Source organism: Palaemon carinicauda, chromosome 23 (assembly GCF_036898095.1).
Source record: "Palaemon carinicauda isolate YSFRI2023 chromosome 23, ASM3689809v2, whole genome shotgun sequence".
NCBI classification, from domain to species: Eukaryota; Metazoa; Arthropoda; class Malacostraca; order Decapoda; family Palaemonidae; genus Palaemon; species Palaemon carinicauda.
This window is the reverse complement of record NC_090747.1, coordinates 78,969,560-78,993,976: the sequence shown is the minus strand read 5'-3', so window position 1 is coordinate 78,993,976 and position 24,417 is coordinate 78,969,560. Positions and strand designations below refer to the sequence as shown.

General features: G+C 37.0%; 1 long non-coding RNA gene across 2 annotated transcripts in view; it reads left to right on the top strand.

Moving 5' to 3' along the window:
• The first annotated feature begins 13,956 nt into the window (after positions 1-13,956).
• LOC137616970 (uncharacterized) overlaps positions 13,957-24,417 on the top strand; it is a 65,834-nt gene continuing 55,373 nt past the window's right edge. The window contains exon 1 of one of the 2 annotated variants that reach the window (XR_011039534.1): positions 13,957-14,083. This is a non-coding gene — a long non-coding RNA (uncharacterized lncRNA). The remainder of the gene's footprint in view (positions 14,084-24,417) is intronic. The other variant, XR_011039533.1, reaches the window with a different exon arrangement.

The following is a 24,417-nucleotide window of genomic DNA, read 5'->3' as shown; positions in this document are numbered from 1 at the left end:
TCGTGTGCTTTCACGTTCACCTCAATATTTTAGAAAATAACTTTGAGATTTTTTTTAATGGCTAAATTTTACCCTTGAATACAACAAATTTACTTAAGATTAAACTCTAAAATTAAATTTTTATCAGTAAAATTTTTATATGAAATCGATGTACAAAATATACTTTAGCTATTTCATCATAAGTACGGTAGATGCAATCTATTACTTTGAAAGTAAATTTTATTTTTTAGTAATTATGAATCAGCTCCAGGATACCGATAAATCCAAATTCACTTTAAAGTTATATGTTACACCACATCAGTAATATATACTGTAGATTAATTTTAGGGTTCAGGGCAGTGTCTTCCGAAAACCCAATAATTCCATTTATTATTTTTTTTTTTTTTTTTTTTTGCATTTTCTTTAACTGTTAATAGATGACTACTTAATGTAGAAATGGCAGGACATGATTAGAAATGATTCTATAAGCGAGATTACTCGAGTGTCATCTGTGGATGAGATCATAGTAAGGGGTAGATGGAGATGGTTTGGTCTTGCTCTTCACACTCCCCAAGAAAGATTAGTTCACCAAACATTTAATTGGCTTCCATAAGGCACTAGAAGAGTTGAAAGACCCAGGCCTACATGGCTGAGGCCTATGAAACTTGGAGTAGGAGAGGATGAATGGAGAAGTATTGATTTAAAAGTTCAAGATAGAGACGACTGGCGAAATCTAACCGAGGCCCTTTGCGTTATAAGGCGTAGGAGGAAATGATGATGATGACTTAAAGTTTAATGTAAAACCTCTTTTAAAGATGGCCCTATCAACAATGTCTCTTTTAGATAGGCCATTATCAACTAAGCGGACACACTATATCTTATAATATCTACAACAACAAATATAGCTGTTTCTAGTCCACTGCAGGACAAAGGCCTCAGACACGTCCTTATTTATGTCTGGGGTTTGACCAGTTTTCATCACCACTCTGGGCACTGTGGATAGGTGTTGGTGGGAAACTTTAGTCTGATCACTCACAGCAAACCAACCTAGTATTGGTGGCCCTGACGAATATAGCTTTGCTGATCAGGGTGATACACAATCCCTTTCACCACGTTAAGGTATCCCCAATCCATAAGGGTTATAATATTTATAACACTGATCATCATCATCATCATCATCACCATCATCATCATCATCATTATCCTCTCCTCCTACGCCCAATGACGCAAAAGGCCTCGGTTAGATATCGCCAGTCGTCTCTATCCATACAGTAACACCAATTTCACTAAACTGATATATAGCCTAATTTTTGTATGTAATTTCAGGCGATTTGATTTCCAAATTTTACTTAATCTACCCATTGTCTGATTTTTTATCAATCTTTCATTAAACTCCAATTCTAAAGACCCTGTATTAGAGATCATGGTTCCTAAATATTTAAATGATTCCACCTCATTAATCCTTTCTCCTTTTAATTATAATTCATCTTCTATTGTATATTCCGTTTTCATCATCTCTGTCTTTCTTCTATTTATCTTGATTCCAACCTCTTGTGATATTTCATGCATTCTGATAAGCAAGCTTTGCAAGTCCTGTGGCGTTTTGCTAATAAGAACAGCATCATCAGGATACTTTATGCCCGCTAATTTCCTGTTACCAAACCAGTCCAATCCTTCTTCACCATCCCCAACTGTTCTATGCATTACAAAATCTATGAAGAGGATAAACAACAGTTGAAATAAATACATTTGAATATGATAGGATTAAGTGAAATTAGAAGAATTTGAAAATATATAGAGAGTTAAAAGAGTGCCATATATTTTGCTTCAGGGGACATGAAAGGAACAGGGGAAATGGAGTGGGTTTTCTTATCAATAGAAATCTTGCAAGTAACATAGAAGAATGTTATTGTATTAATGATAGAATTGAAGAATTTAATATCAAACTGAATAAGAAGTATAAACTGATTATTCAAACGTATGCACCAACATCCCATACATTATTATTATTATTATTATTGTTATCATTATTATTATTATTATTATTATTATTATTATTATTATTATTACTGTCCCGAACGAAGTGAGTGACCTTATATGAAATGCCAAGTTTTTTTTAAGATGTCTCGCCCAACCCGAAGCCCAGTCATTCCCTAACCATACATTTCGGAGCGGGGGTGGGGGGAGCAGCTGATATTTTCTGCAGCGGAGTCAATAACTCCTATACTAATAAATATATACAAATTAAATATCAAGGTATTTTTAGATATATGTACAAGGTTTGTTCCTGCCAATTTCCATGTTCATACCTGCTATATAGGCATGCCCTGGCTGTCACTTTGGTTCACAAGTGACTCAAGCTACTACTAGAGTTTTACAGATATCCAAATGATTTTCACAGAGTTTGATAGGTGTCATATGAACTACATCTATACCAATTGTCGTATTGATAATTACCATAGAAAAGTCACAGTAGCCATTTTTCGATATCCGCGGAAGGCCGATTTTCTGCGGCGCCGTAAATTTCTTGTAGAATACCTTACATATCTAAATGAAATTTTCTGGGATTTATGGGATGGATATTTACTTTGTCCATATCAATTTTCATGTTGATATCTGCCATAGAAAAGCCACAAAAAACGCTTATTTCGGTATGGGTTGAATGGTTATTTTTGGTTGTGTAGTAAATTGTTCCTAGAATAATTCAGCTGATATTTTCAGTGACGGGGTCAATAACTCCTATACCAATAAATATATTCAAATGGAATTTTAAAGGATTATTTAGATATATATAAGCTTCATTACTGCCAATTTTCATGATCATACCTGCTATAAGCATGCCCTGGCTGTCACTTTTACCTTATGCCAACGATGGATTCGCCCATCATACACGGTATGAATAACTCTACCAACAAAACACCATAGAATATACTAACTAAACGACCTTTATGATCCAATATGACGACAAATAAAACTCATGTCTAAGATAAATCATGATGTTGAGAATGCTAACATGACTTAAATTTTCATATTTTCTGTGATTAAATGTCTTTTGAGGTTTCTCACATTAATAGTCCTGACTGGTGTACAGCCACCAAACTAAGGAAGTGCGATGACTTCATGATCAGAAAAGAGCTGACGAAATAGCAACAGAAAACTCTATTTCATATGATGAATTAGTGCAATTTCAAGAGATGTGTTCTTTTTAAGTGTTTCCAAATATGCTTTTATTGCCGCCATGGATATCAATAGCCGAATTTGAATAGGTATGGTGAAGGTAATCATTTGCTCTTCAGTTTGCAATTCAACGTTCTCAAAGGCCTTGGAGCATGTGTTGCCGGCCTTGCAATCCCAAATGCAGAACAGATATCCCTTGATTGTGGTCAAGAAGTTCATACAGTTGGCCTTGAATTTAGTGCTTGCTTTGTCAGTTTAATCAGAAGGCCACAATTTTCAAACTCAAAACAGTTGGGAGTAAGTGGGGTTTTTATTAACAGTATGATTGAAATTTTAAGTAATAGATTGCAGTTTTGTTGATGGGTACCATAGTGATTATAAGAATGTTATATCTGGTGTTCCTCAGGGTAGTGTTCTTTTTATACCATATACAAACGATATGTGGTTTGGCATAGAAAACAAGATCAGTAAATTTGCAGATTATGCTGCTCTACATAAATTTCATCCCCTAAATGTTAATCAGCTGTTGTTGAAACGCTTAACAAAGATTTCGAAACTGTAAAATTATTGCATGATGGAAATTATGGGACATAAAGTTGAACCCTAACGAAACTCAAAGTATGATTGAAAGTGGTTCGAGGAGACTCCTATACGACTCTTGAAATTTTAGGTGTGATTCTTTATTACAAATTTACTTTTGAGAAACACATTCGGTCTGTTTCTTCTTCAGTTGCACAGAAAGTGGATAAATTCCTAAGATTATCAGTGATCAATCTATTCTGATGAAGTATTTTAATTGCTTCATTCTGCCTTGTTTCGAGTATTGTTCTCTTGCCTGGTCTTCACTGGCTGACTCTCATCTCAATTTGTGGGACAAGATCTTAGGGTCTATTAAGTTTCTTATTCCTGACCTAGTTATTAATCTCTGCCACTGTCGTTCAGTTAGTTCTTTATGCATGTTGCATAAGATTTTTCATAATTCTGCCATTCTTTGCATTCAGATCTTCCCGGACCGTGCCATCCTGTTCATAATACTAGGTATGCAGTTAATCATAATAGTCATGCCTTTTCCATCAGAAGGCTCAATATTACATGATATGCTAGAGGTTTTATTCCAGCTGTTACCAGAGTGTAGAATTATCTCCGAGTTCAGGCAATTGAATCGGTTGAAATTCAGAAGTCTAACTTGCAGGGAATGATTGTATATTGAAAAGGTGACATAAGTCTCTCTTCATAGTTTATAAATGACAGATCTATTTGAAAGTTGTTACTGATCTTGAACAGTATTATATTGATTATTCATTACCTCCCATGTAGTTTATTAATTTTATTTCCATATTACTTTTGTTCACTGAGATAATTTTCTATGTCGGAGCCCTTGAGCTTATAGCATCCTTCTTTTCCAACTACGGGTGTAGTTTTGATAATAATAATAATAATAATAATAATAATAATAATAATAATAATAATAATAATAATATCGAATGTATAGAGAAATCAAAGGCCTTAGTCGATGAGATTCAACAAGTAAAACTATCAATGAATCTAAGGCTTAAGCAAATGTCACTTAAGAAGCCAATAAATATATCGATATAATTTAAAAAAAAAAAAATCGTAATATTTACATTCATATGCGACCTTGTCTCCTTGTACAAGGGCTGCCACTTCTGAGGCCCTTAAAAAGAAGAGGAATTTAAGTCAATATGAGACAGGAAACGATCTTTTGTAAGATCAGATTGATATATGTTTATTCAAGATGTTTATGTGTTTGTATATAGGCTCATAATTACAAATTCTTTATTTACGATAATGTAAATCTATGTTTAATATGTTGGGCATCCTGGAATTCCTTCGGCATGGATGCCAACCTCATCAGTAACACCAGAACTGAGATCTAGAACTTCTTTTAAGCTTTTAAATAAACCTAATAAATATTCGGGGATTTGGCTTTGGTATTTGTAGAATAATACAATATAGTTTATAATGCTGATAGGTAATTTGCTCGAGATTTTTTTCATTTGTTTTGGGGAAGGAATATACAATAGTTTTTTCCTTTGAATATCGACCTGCTTCTGCACCAAAATACCAACCCTATGAAATCAAAGAGATGTTACGATAGGCAAACTAGCAATTCTCTATACAGTTATCGTAATTGAAAATAAAAGTCTACATGGAGTATAATTCTACTTTAATCTTGCTTAGAAAATACTGTCAATATATCTTGAAAAATCAAAATTATGTTAACAATGTTGTTGGCAGTTCTTGTTCGCGTCCTTGAAAACTTCTTCCCCTTTGACTTAACATTCAGGACTCAATAAACTAATAAACTACGTCATATGAAATCGATGTAAAAGTAGAAAAATGAAATACAGCATTGGTAGTCGATCCACAATTTGTATCCTGATAATAATAATTTATGCTAGATTGTCGTCTGCTGATAGTTCTTTTAGATTAGAGGATTTATGAATAATTACATGCCCTCATCATAGTCTTTATCAATGAACCCTCTTCATACATGCCATTATAAACTATCACTATTTATAAGATCTTGACATAGGCTAACTGATATTTTGAAAACATTTTTCGTTATTGAAAAAAAAAATTAAAAGAATCTAATGTTTACGTCCTTGTCAACTGGGAAAAAGGTATTACAAACCTTTCGATTTTGAAGGGAAGTTAATCATAACAAATAATCTGTAATTTCCTTTTCAGCAAGACGATAAAACCATATTATTATATACACATTTATTCATTGAATATGATCAAATCACTATTTACAGCTTCATTATAAAGCATTCTATTCACTTAATCTGTTGGTAATTCTGGGCCACGCCTGCTAAACCAATCCAATTTTGCCAGAACTGTAGTCGAGAATTTCCCTTTCATATTTCTTATTCCTTTCAAAATGCTTCATATTGAAGCCTTTTAACATAAAAAAAAATAAATTTGTTATATCACATTCATCATCATGTATGTCTATAAGAATTTTAATTTATTTTCTAAGAAAAAAAATACAATAGTTTTACTTTTGACTGACTAAATTTTCTAATGTTCTTAAATACACCAATAGATGGCATCAGTGAGGCCTTTTTGATATTAAAGTAGTGGTTTTTAGGAATATTCGGGACGTTTCTTTTTTCATCGACTTTCCCAGTAGTTGCTCACTTGCTCTTTCAGTTACCTATAAGAGCGAAACAACACAGGATGCCCTTATTTGAAAATCTTATGTTGAATTATATTTTAGAAATTATATAAATATGAGATTATTTGTATATCATTTATTTCATTTATTCAAAATGATACAGGCTCTGGCATCCGGATAATTAAGCTTTTACCGTAGCTGAACAATCAAGAGGTTGAAGAAGAAAGTCCACCAAAATGAATGTATCCTATTATACATACAGTATATATATATATATATATATATATATATATATATATATATATATATATATATATATATATATATATATATATATATATATATATAGCAGAAACGAAAAATTGTCATGTGCATAATTATAATACAGAAATAATGATATATTTATTTTGATAATTAGTTAGAAATGTATTTCATGAGTTCTCATATTTTAATCCTTTATCCAGTGTAGCTTTTTCCTACAGAACCAATAATTTGGGTTATAAACGTCGTACATTTTATAACGAAGCAATAAATGTATTAAAGAAAGGCTTTGTTTTATATATATATATACATATATATATATATATATATATATATATATATATATATATATATATATATATATATGTGTGTGTGTGTGTGCGTGTATATATATATATATATATATATATATATATATATATATATATATATATATAAATATATATATATATATAAACATCAATAACAGCAAAGGTATCCGTTTCTAGTTCAGTGCAAAACAAAAGCCTCAGGCATGTCCTTATTCATGTCTGGAGTTAAGGCAATTTTCATCACCACGCTGGCCACTGCAAATTGGTGATGGTGGGAGACTTTAGCCTGATCGCTCATAGCAAGCCAGAATAACTATTACAACTTAGTTGATGATTGTATTACATAAATTCTTTAGCTTTATTAAGGTTATCCCAACCCAGAAAGGGAATATATATATATATATATATATATATATATATATATATATATATATATATATATGTGTGTGTGTGTGTGTGTGTGTGTGTGGGTATATATATATATATATATATATATATATATATATATATATATATATATATATATATATATATATATAGATAGATAGATAGATAGATATATCCTTGAGTGGTGATACCTAAATGTGGTAAGAGGTTGTGTATTGCCATGATCAACAAAGCTGCAATAATGAGGGCCATCCATACTAGGTTGGTTTGTCATGAGCGATCAAACAAAAGTCTCTCATCATCAGAAATTCACAGTTGGCCAGCGTGGTGATGAAAACTGGCCAAACCCCAGACATGAATAATGACATGTCGGAGGCCTTTTTAGGGGGAAAACAAAAAGTTACAATTAAATTGCATGGAAATAAGAAATACTTTAATGAACTCAAAGGCTTAGTTATTTTTCACTTTAGAAGCTAATAAATATGTCAATATAATTTTCAAAGAATCGTAATGTTTTCAAGCATAAGTGACCTGCTGTTACAAGGGCTGCCACTTCTAGTGCCGTAAAAGGAGATTATTTTCAAGTAAATTTGTGACTGAAAACGATCTTTTGTAATAACAAATTAATATATTGGTAAAAAAAGTTTTAGTGTTTGGACATAGACTCATAATTACAAATCGTTTGTTTATGATGACGTAAATTTTATAGTGTTTATGTTGGACAAACTGGAATCCCTTCGGCATGGACGCCAACCTCATCAGTAATCCCAAACTAAGGTAAGAACAATTCCTTTAAATTTTTAAAAAACCTAAAAAATATTTCTTGGTTGAGCTTTAGTATTTTAAGAATAGTATTATATAGACTATAATGAGGATATGTATTTTTCTGGAGATTTGTTTATTTATTTTGTGGAAGGAATATACAATAGTTTTTTCCTTTACATATCGCCCTACTTTTGCACCAGGATAGCCAACCTTATGAAATCCAAGATATGTTAAGATAGATAAACTTGTAATTCTTACAACACTTATTCAAATTGAAAACAAAACTCTAACTGAAGTATAATTCTACCTGCTTAGAATAATTTCAACACCTTCAAAATCAAAATGATGTTAACAATGTTGTTGGCAGCTCTTTGTTCGCTTCCTCGAAAACTTCCTCCCCTTTGATTTAACATTCAGGATTCAATAAACTAATAAACTACGTCATATGAAATCGATGTAAAAGTAGATAAATGAAATACAGCATTGGTAGTCGATCGAGAATTAATATTCTCATAAGAATCCTTTATGATAGATTGTTGTCTGCTGATAGTTCTTTTAGATTAGAGGATTTATGAATAATTACATGCCCTCATCATAGCCTTTGTAAATAAACCCTCTTCATACATGCCATTATAAACTATCACTATTTATAAGAACTTGACATTGGCTAACTGATATTTTGAAAACATTTCTCGTTATTGAAAAAGAAATTAAAAGAATCTAATGTTTACGTCCTTGTCAACTGGAAAAAAAAGGCATTACAAACCTTTCGATTCTGAAGGAAAAATTATACATAGCAAATAATCTGCAATATCCCTTTCAGCAAGACCATAATCTCATACTATTAATTTATACATATTTATTCCTTGATATATGAACAAATCACTATTTGCAGCTTCATCATAAAGTATTCTATTCACATGATCTGTTGGTAGTTCTGGGCCACGCCTGATGTTCCAATCCAATTCTGCCAGAACTGTAGTCGAAAATTTCCTTTTCATATATCGCATATCTGGCAAGATACTTCATATTGAACCCTTTTAACCTAAAATAAATATTATCTCATTATATTCTTCATCATATATGTGTATAAGAATTTTAATCCATGTTTTAAGAAAAAAATACTATAGCTTCATTATTGACTGACTAAATTTTCTATTGTTCTTAAAGATGCCAATAGATGGCCTCAGTGAGGCCTTTTTGAGATTATAATACTGGTTTTTATGAATATTTGGGACGTTTCTTTTTTTATCGACTTTGTCAATAGTTGCTCCTTCAATTGCCTAGAAGATATAATACAACACAGGAAGCCCTTTTATGAAAGCCTTATGTTAAATTATAGTGTAGAAACGCTATAGATATTAGATTATTTATTAATAAGTTATTTCAGTTATTGAACATGTTAAAGGCTTTGTCAATGCGGATAATTAAGCTTTTACTGTAACCGAACAATCAAGAGGAAAGTCCACCAAAAATAATTTTTTTATTAGCAGAAACGAAAAGTTGTCATGTGCGTAATTGTAATACAAATGAATAATTTATTTATTTTTGATAATTATTAAGAAATGTACGAGATATAACGAGTTCTATATTTTAATTCTTTAACCTGTGTTGCTTTTTTTACGGAACCAAAATTTGGGTTATGAAAGTCACACACTTTATAACGAAGCAAGAGATATATTAAATGAAGGTTTTATTATATATATATATATATATATATATATATATATATATATATATATATATATATATATATATATATTACAACATTAGCAACAAAGGTAATCGTTTCTAGTCCACTGCAGGACAAAGGCCTCAGACATGTCCTTATTCATGTTTGGAGTTTGGAGAGGTTTTCTACACCATGGCGGCCACTGCAAAGTGGTGATGGTGGGAGACTTTAGTCTGGTGTCTCACAGTAAGACAACTTAGTATGGGTGGCTCTGACTATTATCGCTTTTTTTATGATTGCGATGCACAAACCCTTCACCATATATACTGTAGGTATCCCCATTCGCAAAGGTGTGTATATATATATATATATATATATATATATATATATATATATATATATATATATATATATATATATATATATATATATATTACACGATCTCTTTGAATAGGGTTACCGAAATGTGGTGAGAGCTTGTGTGTCCCCATGATCAACAAAGCTTTAATAGTCAGGACCACCCGTACTAGGTTGGTTTGCCGTGAACGATCAAGCAAGTCTCCCATCATAAGAAATTGGCAGTTGGCCAGTGTGGTGATGAAAACTGGCCAAACCCCCGACATGAATAAGGATATGTCCAAGGCATTTATTTTAAGTATGAAAACCTACCATATAATCAAAGGCTTAAACCTTTTCACTCAAGAAACCAATAAATATTTCAATATAATTTCCAAACGAATCGTAAAGGTTTATTCATAGGCGACCTCCTACGAGGGCTACTAATTCTAGTGCCCTTAAAGTTTAATTCAAGTAAATGTGTGACAGAAACTTTTTCTTGCAAGATCATATTGATATACATTGATGAAAGAAAAATTTTGTGTTTGAATATTGGCTCATAATTACAAATTATTTTGTTTGTGATGACATAAATCTTCTAATGTTTATGTTGGGCATCCTGGAAATCCTTGGGCGTGGACCAAAGAAAATACAGCGAGGACAGGAAAGTAGCTTGGATTTGTGTGAGCATATGGCCACTTTAGTAGGGGACATTCGCAACAGGTGGCGCTAAAGTTGTCTGCTACCTGCTTACGCAAGTCAGTGCTGCCAAATGGACAAATTTCACTAGCGTTCTTTTCGAACTATGATGGGTGTTTTTATCAGGCATGATACATATATATGCTACACTGTGAGTAAAACAAAATTTATCATTAAAAAAATTCCTACTCATGGTTTCTCTATTTTCATTTAAGCTAATGATTATGCTGCATTTCCATCCTTCTCAGGGGGATTTGGAATCAACAATCTGGTAACGCAAAATCAAGTCTCCAAAACAATTGTAGCAGTCTATCGCCAAGGAACATATGTTGAATATATTGCCATTCAGGCATATACTATCATTTAATGGTGCCTTTTCCTCCCATTTATCAATGCAAAGTTAAGTCAAGGTTGTATATAGAATGCATATATGATTATAACTAGCAGAATGTCTTAAGTCCGAGGTTATACATTGAAACAGTGTCTAATAAATGCTAAGGCCACTTCGAGAGGCCCTTGTTTTACTATTGCAAGTGCAAACTTGTACCTCTAGATATAAAAAAACCTATTAAATGCCACAAAAATAAGAGCATCTGTTTCTGACCATATCCCTATAAGGTATGAGAAAAATGTGACAACGAGCCTAAGACAATATTATACCAGGCACCACTAATCTTCTCCCCTCCAAGTTTAGTCATAGGCACAGGTCCTATTTTAGATGCGTGTCTTTTGCATATTCTGTAAGTTGTATTTGCATTATTATATATAGCCTACATGAAATACACAGCCTAACCTTAACTTGCATTTTCTATATGAAAAAGCTATATATGTATGAGAAAGAATATAGGTAGTCTAATGATCAATATGATTTGATATAGATTCATGTAAAATCACTAGATGAATAATATCAAACAAATTATTGGATAATTTTTATTGTAACATGTGAAGCTTCCGAAATACCAAAACTCCGAAGTTTTTTAAGCTAATTAGTATGGCGCGTTCGCAATAGATGGCACTGCTAAGACAAGGGTTTGTTTTTTTAGGTAGGCTCTCCTGTCTTTTATTTACTATCTTTGGCGTGGACGCCAACCTCATCAGTAACACCAGAACTGAGATGTAGAACTCCCTTTAAACTTTTAAATAAACCTCAAAAATATTTCACGATTAAGCTTTAATATTTGAAGAGTATTTTATATGGTTTATAATGTTTATATGTTTTTTTTCTGGATTTTTTTTATTAGTTTTGTGGAAGGAATATACAATAGTTTTTTCCATTGAATATCGCCCTACTTTTGCACCAGGATAGCCAACCTTATGAAATTCAAGATATGTTACGATAGATAAACTAGTTATTCTTACAGCACTTAGCCGAATTGAAAATATAACTAACCTAAGTATAATTCTACCTTAATCATGTTTAGAATAATGTCGACATCTTGTAAAAATTAAAGTTACATTTACAATGATGTTGGCAGCTCTTGTTCGCTTCCTCGAAAATTCCATCTTTTCTGATTCAACATTCAACTTCATGACTCAATAAACTACTAAGTCATATAAGGTCGACGCGAGAGTAGACAAAGAAAATGCAGCATTGATAGTCGTTCCACAATTAGTATCCTGATAACTTGATAAGAATCGTTTGTGATATATCGGCGTTTGCTGATAGTTCTTTTAGATTAAAGAGTTTAGGAATGATTACATGGCTTCATCATAACCTTTATCAATGGATAGACTTCGTGCATGCAATTATAAAATTTCCATATTTTATGCGAACTTGACATAGACTAACTGATTCTGAAAAAAAAAATATTTAGCCATTTTTAAAAGTTAAAAAAAATATAATGTTTACGTCACTGGCAAATAGAGAATATGCGCTGCAAACCTTTCCGAATTGAAAGAAAACGAATCGTATTAAATATTTTTTTTTCAATTCAGAAAGACAATAAAGTATTAGTAGATAAAAGTATATATATTCATTCATTGATATATGATCAAATCACTATTTACGGATTCATTATAAAATATTTTTTCATTTTAAAAAGTTGGTTATTTTGGACCACGCCTGTTATACCAATCCAGTTTTATCAGAACTGAAGTAGAGAATTCCCAACTGATATTTCCTATTCTTGTGAAAATACTTCATATTAAAGTCCTTTAATCTAAAATACTTGTTTTATAACATTTTCTTCACCATCTTTCAAGTATATAAGATTTTTAATGTATTTTCTAAGAAAAAATACAATAGTTTCGTTGATGAAAGAATGTCTGAATATCCCCATGTTCTTAAATATACCAATAGATGGCCTCAGTGAGGCCTTTTTGAGAGTAAAATCTTGTAAATATTTGGTTCTGATGAATATTTGTAGAGTTTCTCTTTGATCGACTTAGCTATTACGAACACACAATTCATGTTAACTCAGAAAGTTATGTTTTCCTTCAATTACTATTACAAAGCCATCAATTCAACAAATAATATAACAAACCCGTATTTAAATACTTTATATTAAATTATAGTGTAAATGTGCTATAGATAATAAGATGGTTTGGAAAGTCTAAAAAGATGATTGCGGTATTAGATATTGATTGGTCGAGGATGATCTTTTAACAGTTTTATTTGCAGAAACGAAACAACGGCCTTTTCAAATCGTTGTATGCTTAATTAAAATACATAAAGAGCAATGCAATTCATATTTATTTTAATAAGTAGTAAGAAATATGTTAAATAAGTTCTCATACTTTAATCCTGTTATCCAGTATTGGTTTTTCCTACAGATCTAAACTTTGGGATACGGAAGTCAGACAATTTGAAACACTACAGCAAATGTAGTAAGTGTTATTTGATATATATATATATATATATATATATATATATATATATATATATATATATATATATATATATATATATATATATATATATATATCCTTGTAGAATATCTCTGTATATATTAAAACAATAAATGTAGTTGCTTGCATAAAAATCCGAAAGTCTTGGAAAAAAAAGTCAGGAAAGTAGTTCATGATATTCCCTCCTTCTTATTGTAAAACCAGAGGAATTTTTTATGTATTTAATTCCTTTCTTATTTTGTCCTTATATCATCGTATTCAAATGGTATACATGACCAGATAAAGATTTGATAAGAAAGAAATATTTCAATGTTCCAATAATCCAGTGAAATGTATTGTTCCGCGCTAATCTAGACCAAAGACAAGACAATAGAACCAAAGTCAATACAATAGAAGACCTCTCTACCGTTTACCAAAGATCTTGACATTCAAGAACCAGGTAAACGGTAATGTATGTATCTCCCGTTGTTTTCAACATATTTGGTAACTAATTCCAGTTTTTCTAAGGTTAGTAAATATGTATATATAGCTTTATGTCACTTAAGTTTGTATTTGCATTGAAAATGTAATTATACCTATGCATAGTTAGCCTATGTTGGCCCTAATCACATGTACCGCCTAAGTGCAAATCTAGTGTTTAATGAATAGTAGTTATAAACGGATTTTGAGCGAAGCGAAAAATCTATTTTTGGGTGAGATAGCCATGGCGTCCTGATGGAAGGTTCCTTTTTGGTAGCTTCCTTGGGTAAATAACTACTAAGATATTCCCAGAGAATTTAACCACAGGTTATCACAGAATTCTAACTTCTGGAGCGAGTATCCTAAAGGTTTCCCTTTAAGACATCGTATATCAACAGGGGACGCATGTATTAACGCGCCACATAGCTATCTACACCCCGAACAGAGTTAATGCTTCGGTGTGTAAGGGCTGAGAGTAGCTGGGAGCCGTTCCATAGCTAATCTCATTCGTGGCTACTACTGATACTCGAGACGTAAACAAACGGGCGCCATTGCTTAAATGACGTCACGTCCGTCTTTATCCTGAAGCCAGTTGCTTGCCCATCACCATGATACAGCAGAGCAGGGTGGGACCTAAAAACTGGACGAAGTAGCAGGGAGGGTCCATCAGGACGCCATGGCTATCTCACCCAAAAATAGATTTTTCGCTTCGCTCAAAATCCGTTTTTTGGGCTCAAGCCATGGCGTCCTGATGGAAGAATACCAGAGAATCAATGTATCGTGGTAGATTTTCCCCTATTAGTAAGTGCCAAGGCATCGACAAATTAGCATAGTAATCTTGGTAAAGAACCGAGGGGAAGAATCATCCTGCCCCCCTTGGCAGTGAAGTTCCCACAGGCCATGCCGACGTCAAAGTGGTATTGAAGGGCTATTCATCCTGATAGAAGAACTTGAAGAACTTGGAGACGAAGCTGAATGTTTGGTATTTGTATAGGAACATTCTGAAAAACAGACCAGTGGTGGTTGGGCACTGTGTGTTGAGAAGGGTGATTCATCTCCAGGGTATGAAGAGTAAGTATTCGTATTGGAACATTACATAATCAGAGTGGGTAAAGTTTTAGATTCAACCAAATTGGGAAATGTATTATATTAATATATATTCCTAGTAAAGCACGTGATAACAAAAAACTTTCTCTCAATACATTATTGACGCTGATGTCTACTTACAGAGATAATTATTTCAGTAATTGTAGGTCTGCATTTTATTTCTAAGTGTTTTGTATACCTTTACGCTGCCACGGGACCTAGCTCTTGTTCGTTTGTATGTCTGTTTTCATCTTACTTGGCTCCGCCCCATTGCGTAATGTGGCAATATTTTCTTGAATGCGCATTTGCTCCTCCCACTAATGTCGCTCCTCCAATCTAAATACTACTGGGTTCTTTTCAAGGGTTATTATTGGACGATTCATTGGTCTCTCAGTCTTGTTTCAAGGATCTGTTTTTCGTGCAATATAACATTGTAAACGATAGTATTTTGTTTTTTTCCCTATTTCATTATGGGAGAAACCCGTGATTGTTGTAAACGATAGTATTTTATTTTTTTCCCTATTTCATTATGGGAGAAACCCGTGATTGTCGTTTGTTTTCGGTTTTCAAAAGTTCCGGTTTCTATATTTTCTTCACACATCACTTAACTGTCATGGATCCTCCGGTACGGTTGTGTGAAATATGTCGTTATTCCTATTTTGATGTGATCGGCCGATTTCATGGGAATTATAATGGAACTCCTGAAGTAGTGAATCGTTTTCTAAGGGAGCATTCCGTATTACCTTTAAGTGTCCAGTGTGGTAAATGTGATTCGCCTTTACATTTCCGTGAGGATAGACATGTGTGGTATTGTACCAAATCTGTAAAAATACCTAAAACGCGAAAAAGACGTTTGTGTAATTACACTGTCAGTGATTTTAAGGGAACTTTTCTGCACGGGTCCCACCTTCCCCCGTGGAAATTAATTTTATAAGGGTCAACCACAACCTTCCACATCTTCATCGTCATCTTCCGTTTAAGGTAAGAAGTGATTTAACAAAATATATATATTCAAATTTACCCCTGGTTAAAGGGGGGGTCGCAGGGGGGCGAAGCCCCCCCCCGGTAGGGGTACAGGGCCCCTAGGTTAGGTTAGGTGGGTTTGTTAGGTTCTGTGGTGCCCTGAAAATTACTGTGGCCTTAAGGGGGGGTCGCAGGGGGGGCAAAGCCCCCCCCGGTAGGGGTACAGGGCCCCTAGGTTAGGTTAGGTGGGTTTGTTAGGTTCTGTGGTGCCTTGAAAATTACTGTGGCCATAAGGGGGGGTCGCAAGGGGGGCGAAGCCCCCCCCCCCCGGTAGGGGTACAGGGCCCCTAGGTTAGGTTAGGTGGGTTTGTTAGGTTCTGTGGTTCCCTGAAAATTACTGTGGCTTTAAGGGGGTTCTCTGGGGGGCCCTACCCCCCTCCCCCCGGTAGGCCTAGTTAGGGGTATGGGGGAGGGGTGCTGGAACATTAATTATTCATTTATTGCAAATATTCAATGCCCCAACACCCTCCCCCCCCCTTCCCCCACCTAAAACCCCGGTTCCCAAAGGGTGTCCCCCATAATTGGTGGGATGAACTTGGGTATACATAGTAAATCTCTAAATCGGTTGGTTTGCAGTCAAAATAAACGTTAAATTCATTGAAACCACACTATTTCTGATGCAACAAATATATTTTTATTGCATTTTTCCAAATTTGGCTGAAACTAAAAATTTATCTCAGAGTGAATATAAATTAAGAGTTAGTATTTTAATTTCTCCATAACCATAAGGAAAGGGGATAATAAAACTATGACAGGCATGTATTTCATAGTAAGTAGGAGCTGATTGAGACGCACAGGTAATAAAATAGAAATTTTATTTCACAAATGCAGAATTTTCAATATTAATCTTACCCGATAATCATGTAGCTGTCAACTCTGTTGCCCGACAGAAATCTACGGTCGGGATACGCCAGCGATCGCTATTCAGGTGGGGGTGTACACAACAGCGCCATCTGTGGTCAGGTACTCTAGTACTTCTTGTCAACACCACCTCAATTTTTCCTCTGTCGTGCCTCCGGCTAGACCTACATGGATACGCTGTTGATTCTGGAGTTATTGCTCACGATTTGGTGATGTATTTGCTCTAGAGTTTAGCCTTCGCTATTCAGGAAGCTATATCATTAGCTTAGCAAGTTTTTGGAATTAATTTGATTTAATTTTTGATTTAATTTTGGTACGAAGAGAGTATGAACTCTCACTTTTAAATGGCCGACCCTTCCCTTAGACGGAAGTGTTGGTGTCGAAGAGAGTATAGACTCTCTTAATTTTGCTTAACAAAGTTATAGATTTATTTTATATCTCTCCGCCTTTTATAGGCCTCTTTGATTAACTTCCTTTTATTATAAACTTATTAAAATTAATTTTTATATTTGTTTATATTCGACCTTTCCTAATAGTAGGCGGTCTTTTCTTGGAACCGAAGTTAATTAACATTGAGCCCATCATTTCGTTTTTACCTGTTAACATATTATGCTATTTTAATGTTTTTGAAAGAATTTCTTTGATAGTCTCGTACTGTTTTCAAAGTTGAACTAACGTTTTGTTTTGTCTCTGCAGTTGTTGACGTTCAGAACGTTCAACTTGCGCTCTATCGTTACGATAGAGAGAGAATTTTCACGGTGTCACGTTGCAGTAAGAGTAAACCGATTCTAGCGTTTTGTTCATTCTTTCTTGGCTTAAATGGTTTTAATTCTAATAAAGGAACTTTTTATTTGGGAAATCTTTCAGTTTTTTTTTTTTTTCCTTTAACAATAATATGTTTTAACGATATACAGTGAACCCTCGCTACTTCGCGGTTCGACCATCGCGGATTCACCACTTCGCGGATTTTTTCCATAACCCATATATATACAGTAATATATATATATATGTATGCATGTATTTATGTATATATGTAGGTATGTATATGTGTATACATATAAATATATATATATATACACACACACACACACACACATATATATATATATATATATATATATATATATATATATATATATATATATATATATATATATATCTAAAGTAGGAAGATGTGATGTAGTTCTAAGGGAAAAGTATGGGAAATATGTCTGGGTAATAAGCAAAGCTCTACCTCCAGTTTGTTTCTACATTATGATCAGATATAAATGTAAACAAAACATTGGTTGCCATTTTTTATCGTGCTTTTTAGCATGTTTAGGAAATGCATGATATAAAATCACCTTTAATATTTGTGCCTGTTTTAGTTTAGGGTACTGTAGTACATGCATTAAGTGTTCTGTACATTAAAGGGTAGTTTGTTAACAGTACTACGTACAAGGGAAGGTGTTAAAAGTCTGAATATACATGTTGAATAAATAGGTAAATATGGTGTCACTACTTCGCGGATTTTCACCTATCGCGGCCGCGACTGGAACCTATCTACCGCGATAAACGAGGGTTCACTGTATATGATTGGGCTCATCTCTCAGGTTCTAAGTCATGAAAGAGAGAGAGAGAGATAGAGACGGAGGGAGAGAGAGGAGGATAAACGTTTCGTTCAAGCGAGTAACGTTGTTATCGTTTTTGCTCTTCTCCCTAGTCTCTTTAGGGGAAGAAGGTAAACGTTTCTAGAGTTTTATTCTTGTTCTCAAGCTTTATGCGGTGAGAGATTTTAAACGTAGTTTATTTGATCTAGTGTTTAGTCTCTTTCCAGCCACTGAATTATTTATCTTTCATTATATTTTTCTGTTACATTGTAATTCTGTTTTCGCAATTACTAACTTTTAAGGAAGGATAGAATTGCGTGTTTCAGGTACAAACCACTTAAAGTTTCGAGTTCAGTGAAATAAGTGCAAACAGAAAATCAAAAGTGATAAAGTGATAAACGCAAAGTGTTACAGTGTTGCGTTCGAGGGTTCGTCTGTTCGTGCCAGTTGTTCGCCTAGTCTGGGACCTCTTACAAGCTCCCAAGCCCAGGGGAGAAGTAATGTCGAAGGACTTATGGGTTCAGCAGGCCTTGATCGACGAACAGACGTTTCCCTCCGTGGTTTCGGGTGTATCTACACACGTTGCCGACGTGATCACCCCACCCACACAAAGACGAGAGAGCCCTTTTATTCCTCGTCTGCGGAAGAGGTTTCTCGCAGAAACCATGGACCAAATCTTGCAGCTTTTAAGTGCAAGTCGGTCCCTTCCGCGCAAGTCCAACTCCTAGGTGTAGCCATTAGCACTGGGTCAGTTCGGACTTGCTGCAGTACGACAACTGCACACCTCCCAGAGAGGCAAGGTGGTATCGCAACAGGCAGTAGCTCCGTCTGTTGCCGCACCAGCTGTTTTAGACCCTCAGTCTCAACGGTCAGTAGCTACGTTTGTTGTTGTCTTTCTTAAACTCTAGTGGTCTGTGCTGCAGACAATGCAGTCTCAGCTTGCGGTGTTGATGCAGGAGTTTCAGGCAGAGAAGGTTAACACACCTCCTCCTGCGAGCGCTCCTCCACCTCTACGCAGTCCAGCCTGCCAGACGTATGATGTGGAGGTTCCTCAAGCTACCTCCATGCGTGAGCTGCCGCATTGGGAGTTGCCAGATACCAGCTCTGTGCAGCAACCTCCACTTTCCTTGAGGCAGGAGCCTCTTGCCACGCGGCAACCTCCTCAAGGAGCCTTATGCTTTGCAGCAACCTCCTCTACCCTTGAGGTAGGAGCCTCATGCGTTGCGACTACCTCCTCCATCCTCGAGGCAACAACCTCTTGCGGTGGACAACCTCCACCATCCTCGAGGCAGCAACCTCAACTCCACCTCTGCGCAGTCCACCCTGCCAGACGTATGATGTTGAGGTTCCTCAACCTACCTCCACGCGTGAGCTGCCGCATTGGGAGTTGCCAGATACCAACGCTATGCAGCAACCTCTTGCGTTGCGGCAACCTCCACCATCCTTGAGGCAGCAACCTCAACTCTTGTGGCAGCCACCTCCACTCTTGAGGCAAGAACCTCTACTCTTGAGGCAAGAGCCTCAACTCTTGAGGAACCTCATGCTATAAGGCAGCCGCCTCAACGCATGCAGCAACCGCATTCTTCACAGCATGAGCCTCTCTCTGCGCAGCTACCTCCTCAACCCTTGAGGCAGACGCAACTCTTGAGGCAGGAACCTCACAGGAGCCTCATGCTATGCGGCATCCTCCTCAAACCATGAGGCAGGAGCCTCATGCTATGCGGCATCCTCCTCAACCCATGAGGCAGGAGCCTCATGCTATGCGGCATCCTCCTCAACCCATGAGGCAGGAGTCTCATGCTATGAGGAGCCTCATGCTATGCGGCATCCTCCTCAAACCATGAGGCAGGAGCCTCATGCTATGCGGCAACCGCCTCAACCCATGAGGCAGGAGACTCATACTATGCGACATCCTCCTCAACGCATGCGGCATAAGCCTCTTCCCTTGCAGCTTGAGCCTCTTCCCATGCAGCATGAGCCTCATACCATGCAGCATGAGCCTCATCCCATGCAGCATGAGCCTCATCCCATGCAGCATAAGCCGCACGCCATGCAACATGCTCTGCTTACCTTACAGCATGCTCTACATACAGCATGCTCTGCATACAGCATGCTCTGCATACCTTACCGCATGCTTCTCATTCACACATCTTTGGTTGTTGCCAACTCACTAGACTGTCAAGCAGTTTCATAACGTTGCCTTCTAGTCTGCTGCTTTTGCACCAGTGAAACCCTCACTGAGAGAACTTAGCTTTTCTCGGATATGGTTCCTGTAGATGAGAAAGTGCTATTCTCCCTCCTTCTGATATTCCCTTGAGGACTCTGTCATTTGGAGAGGAGCCTTTAGCTGCGTAGCCTCCTATGGACTTTTATTTAAGCATAACATGCTTCCAGGGAAGGTAATGGTTCCACTTCAGTCACTAACCCCGTCTGTTACCATACCTGCTCCCATAGACCTTGAGCTGTGTTGCAAGACATACAGTCCAAGCTTAGTCCTTGTTAGAGGATTTTTTGTTTACGGAGTCAGTGTGTCACTGGGAAGACGTTCAACAACCAGCAGAAGTGACTTGTTGTGACGCAGTGCGGCAACCTCAGCAACCCGATAAGGAGTTGTCTGTACGACCCAGACAGTCTAGACAGCTTCGGGTTGTCACTGTACTTCCTCGCTTCCCCATGGTTGACAGTTCACAGACTGTGCAGCAGTACCATGATCTTGTGTCCGGCTCCGTCAGACGACTGGCTTTTAAGAGCTCCCACAAGTCGTCGCTGTCTGGAGATTCTCAGATGGACTATGGATCTGACCAAGGAACTGGGCCTCCTGGTCAATTTTGAGGAGTCCCAGCTCGTCCCATCCCAGACCATTGTCTACCTGGGTATGGATCTTCAGAGTCGAGCTTTTCGGGCTTTTCCGTCGGCCCCAAGGATCTACCAAGCCCTAGTATGCATCCAGAGCATGCTGAGAAGGAACCGATGCTCAGTCAGGTAGTGGATGAGTCTAACAGGGACACTTTCATCGCTGGCCCTGTTCATCGTGTTAGGGAGACTCCACCTCCGCCCCCTTTAGTATCATCTAGCTGCTCACTGGATAAAGGACATGACGCTAGAGACGGTCTCAGTTCCTGTTTCCGAAGAGAGGAGGTCTACTCTCGCGTGGTGAAAGAACAGCTTTCTTCTCAAGGAAGTCTACCTTTGGCTGTTCAGAAACCCGACCGCCGTCTCTTCTCGGACGCATCAGACACGGGCTGGGGTGCGACTTTGGACGGACAGGAATGCTCGGGAACATGGAATCAGGAGCAAAGGACACTTCACATCAATTGCAAGGAGTTGTTGGTGGTTCATCTGGCCTTGATAAACTTCAAGTCCCTCCAGCTTAACAAGGTGGTGGAGGTGGACTCTGACAACACCACAGCCTTGGCTTACATCTCCAAGCAGGGAGGGACTCATTCGTGGAAGTTGTTCTAGATCGCAAGGGACCTCCTCATCTGGTCAAAAGATCGAAAGCTCACGCTGGTAACGAGGTTCATTCAGGGCGATATGAATGTCATGGCAGATCGCCTCAGCCGGAAGGGTCAGGTCATCCCCACAGAGTGGACCCTTCACAAGAATGTTTGCAGCAGACTTTGGGCCCTGTGGGGTCAGCCAACCATAGATCTGTTCGCTACCTCGATAACCTAGAGGCTCCCGTTGTATTGTTCTCCGATTCTAGACCCAGCAGCAGTTCACGTGGATGCTTTTCTGCTGGATTGGTCCCATCTCGACCTGTATGCATTCCCGCCGTTCAAGATTGTCAACAGGGTACTTCAGAAGTTCGCCTCTCGCAAAGGGACACGGCTGACGTTGGTTGGCTCCGCTCTGGCCCGCGAGAGAATGGTTCATAGAGGTACTGCAATGGCTGGTCGACATTCCCAGGACTCTTCCTCTTGGAGTGGACCTTCTACGTCAACCTCACGTAAAGAAGGTACACCCAAACCTCCACGCTCTTCGTCTGACTGCCTTCAGACTTTCGAAAGACTCTCAAGAGCTAGGGGCTTTTCAAAGGAGGCAGCCAGAGCGATTGCCAGAGCAAGGAGAACATCCACTCTGAGTCTATCAGTCTAAAGGGGAAGTCTTCCGAAGCTGGTACAAGGCCAATGCAGTTTCCTCAACCAGTACCACTGTAACCCAGATTGCTGACTTCCTGTTACATCTAAGGAACGTAAGATCCCTTTCAGCTCCTACGATCAAGGGTTACAGAAGTATGTTGGCAGCGGTTTTCCGCCACAGAGGCTTGGATCTTTCCACCAACAAAGATCTACAGGACCTCCTTAGGTCTTTTGAGACCTCAAAGGAACGTCGGTTGTCCACTCCAGGCTGGAATCTAGACGTGGTCCTAAGGTTCCTTATGTCATCAAGATTTGAACCTCTCCAATCAGCCTCTTTTTAGGACCTCACATTAAAAACTCTTTTCCTCGTGTGCTTGACAACAGCTAAAAGAGTAAGTGAGATCCACGCCTTCAGCAGGAACATAGTTTTCACATCTGAAACGGCTACATGTTCCTTGCAGCTCGGTTTTTTGCTAAAACGAGCTTCCTTCACGTCCTTGGCCTAAGTCGTTCGAGATCCCAAGCCTGTCCAACTTGGTGGGGAACGAACTGGAGAGAGTACTTTGCCCAGTTAGAGCTCTTAGGTACTATCTAAAAAGGTCATAACCTTTACGAGGACAATCAGAAGCCTTATGGTGTGCTATCAAGAAGCCTTCTTTTCCAAGGTCTAAGAACTCAGTTTCTTACTAATTCAGGCTTCTGATTAGGGAAGCACATTCTCATCTGAAGGAAGAAGACCTTGCTTTGCTGAAGGTAAGGACACATGAAGTGAGAGCTGTGGCTACTTCATTGGCCTTCAAACAGAACCGTTCTCTGCAGAGTGTTATGGATGCAACCTATTGGAGAAGCAAGTCAGTGTTCGCATCATTCTATCTCAAAGATGTCCAGTCTCTTTACGAGTACTGCTACACCCTGGGACCATTCGTAGCAACGAATGCAGTAGTAGGCGGGGGCTCAGCCACTACATTCCCATAATCCCATAACCTTTTAACCTTTCTCTTGAATACTTTTTATGGGTTGTACGGTCGGCTAAGAAGCCTTCCACATCCTTGTTGATTTGGCGGGTGGTCAATTCTTTCTTGAGAAGCGCCGAGGTTAAAGGTTGTGATGAGGTCCTTTAGTATGGGTTGCAGCCCTTTATACTTCAGCACCTAAGAGTCGTTCAGCATCCTAAGAGGACCGCTACGCTCAGTAAGGAAGACGTACTTAATAAAGGCAGAGTAATGGTTCAAGTCGTCTTCCTTACCAGGTACTTATTTATTTTATGTTATTTTTGAATAACTAATAAAATAAAATACGGGATACTTAGCTTCTTGATTAACATGTACACTGGTTTTCACCCACCTCCCTGGGTGTGAATCAGCTACATGATTATCGGGTAAGATTAATATTGAAAAATGTTATTTTCATTAGTAAAATAAATTTTTGAATATACTTACCCGATAATCATGATTTAATTGACCCACCCTTCCTCCCCATAGAGAACCAGTGGACCGAGGAAAAAATTGAGGTGGTGTTGACAAGAAGTACTAGAGTACCTGACCACAGATGGCGCTGTTGTGTACACCCCCACCTGAATAGCGATCGCTGGCGTATCCCGACCGTAGATTTCTGTCGGGCAACAGAGTTGACAGCTACATGATTATCGGGTAAGTATATTCAAAAATTTATTTTACTAATGAAAATAACATATTAAATGAATTGCAGCAATAAGTAAAGTTCATTTACAGTAATTATAATG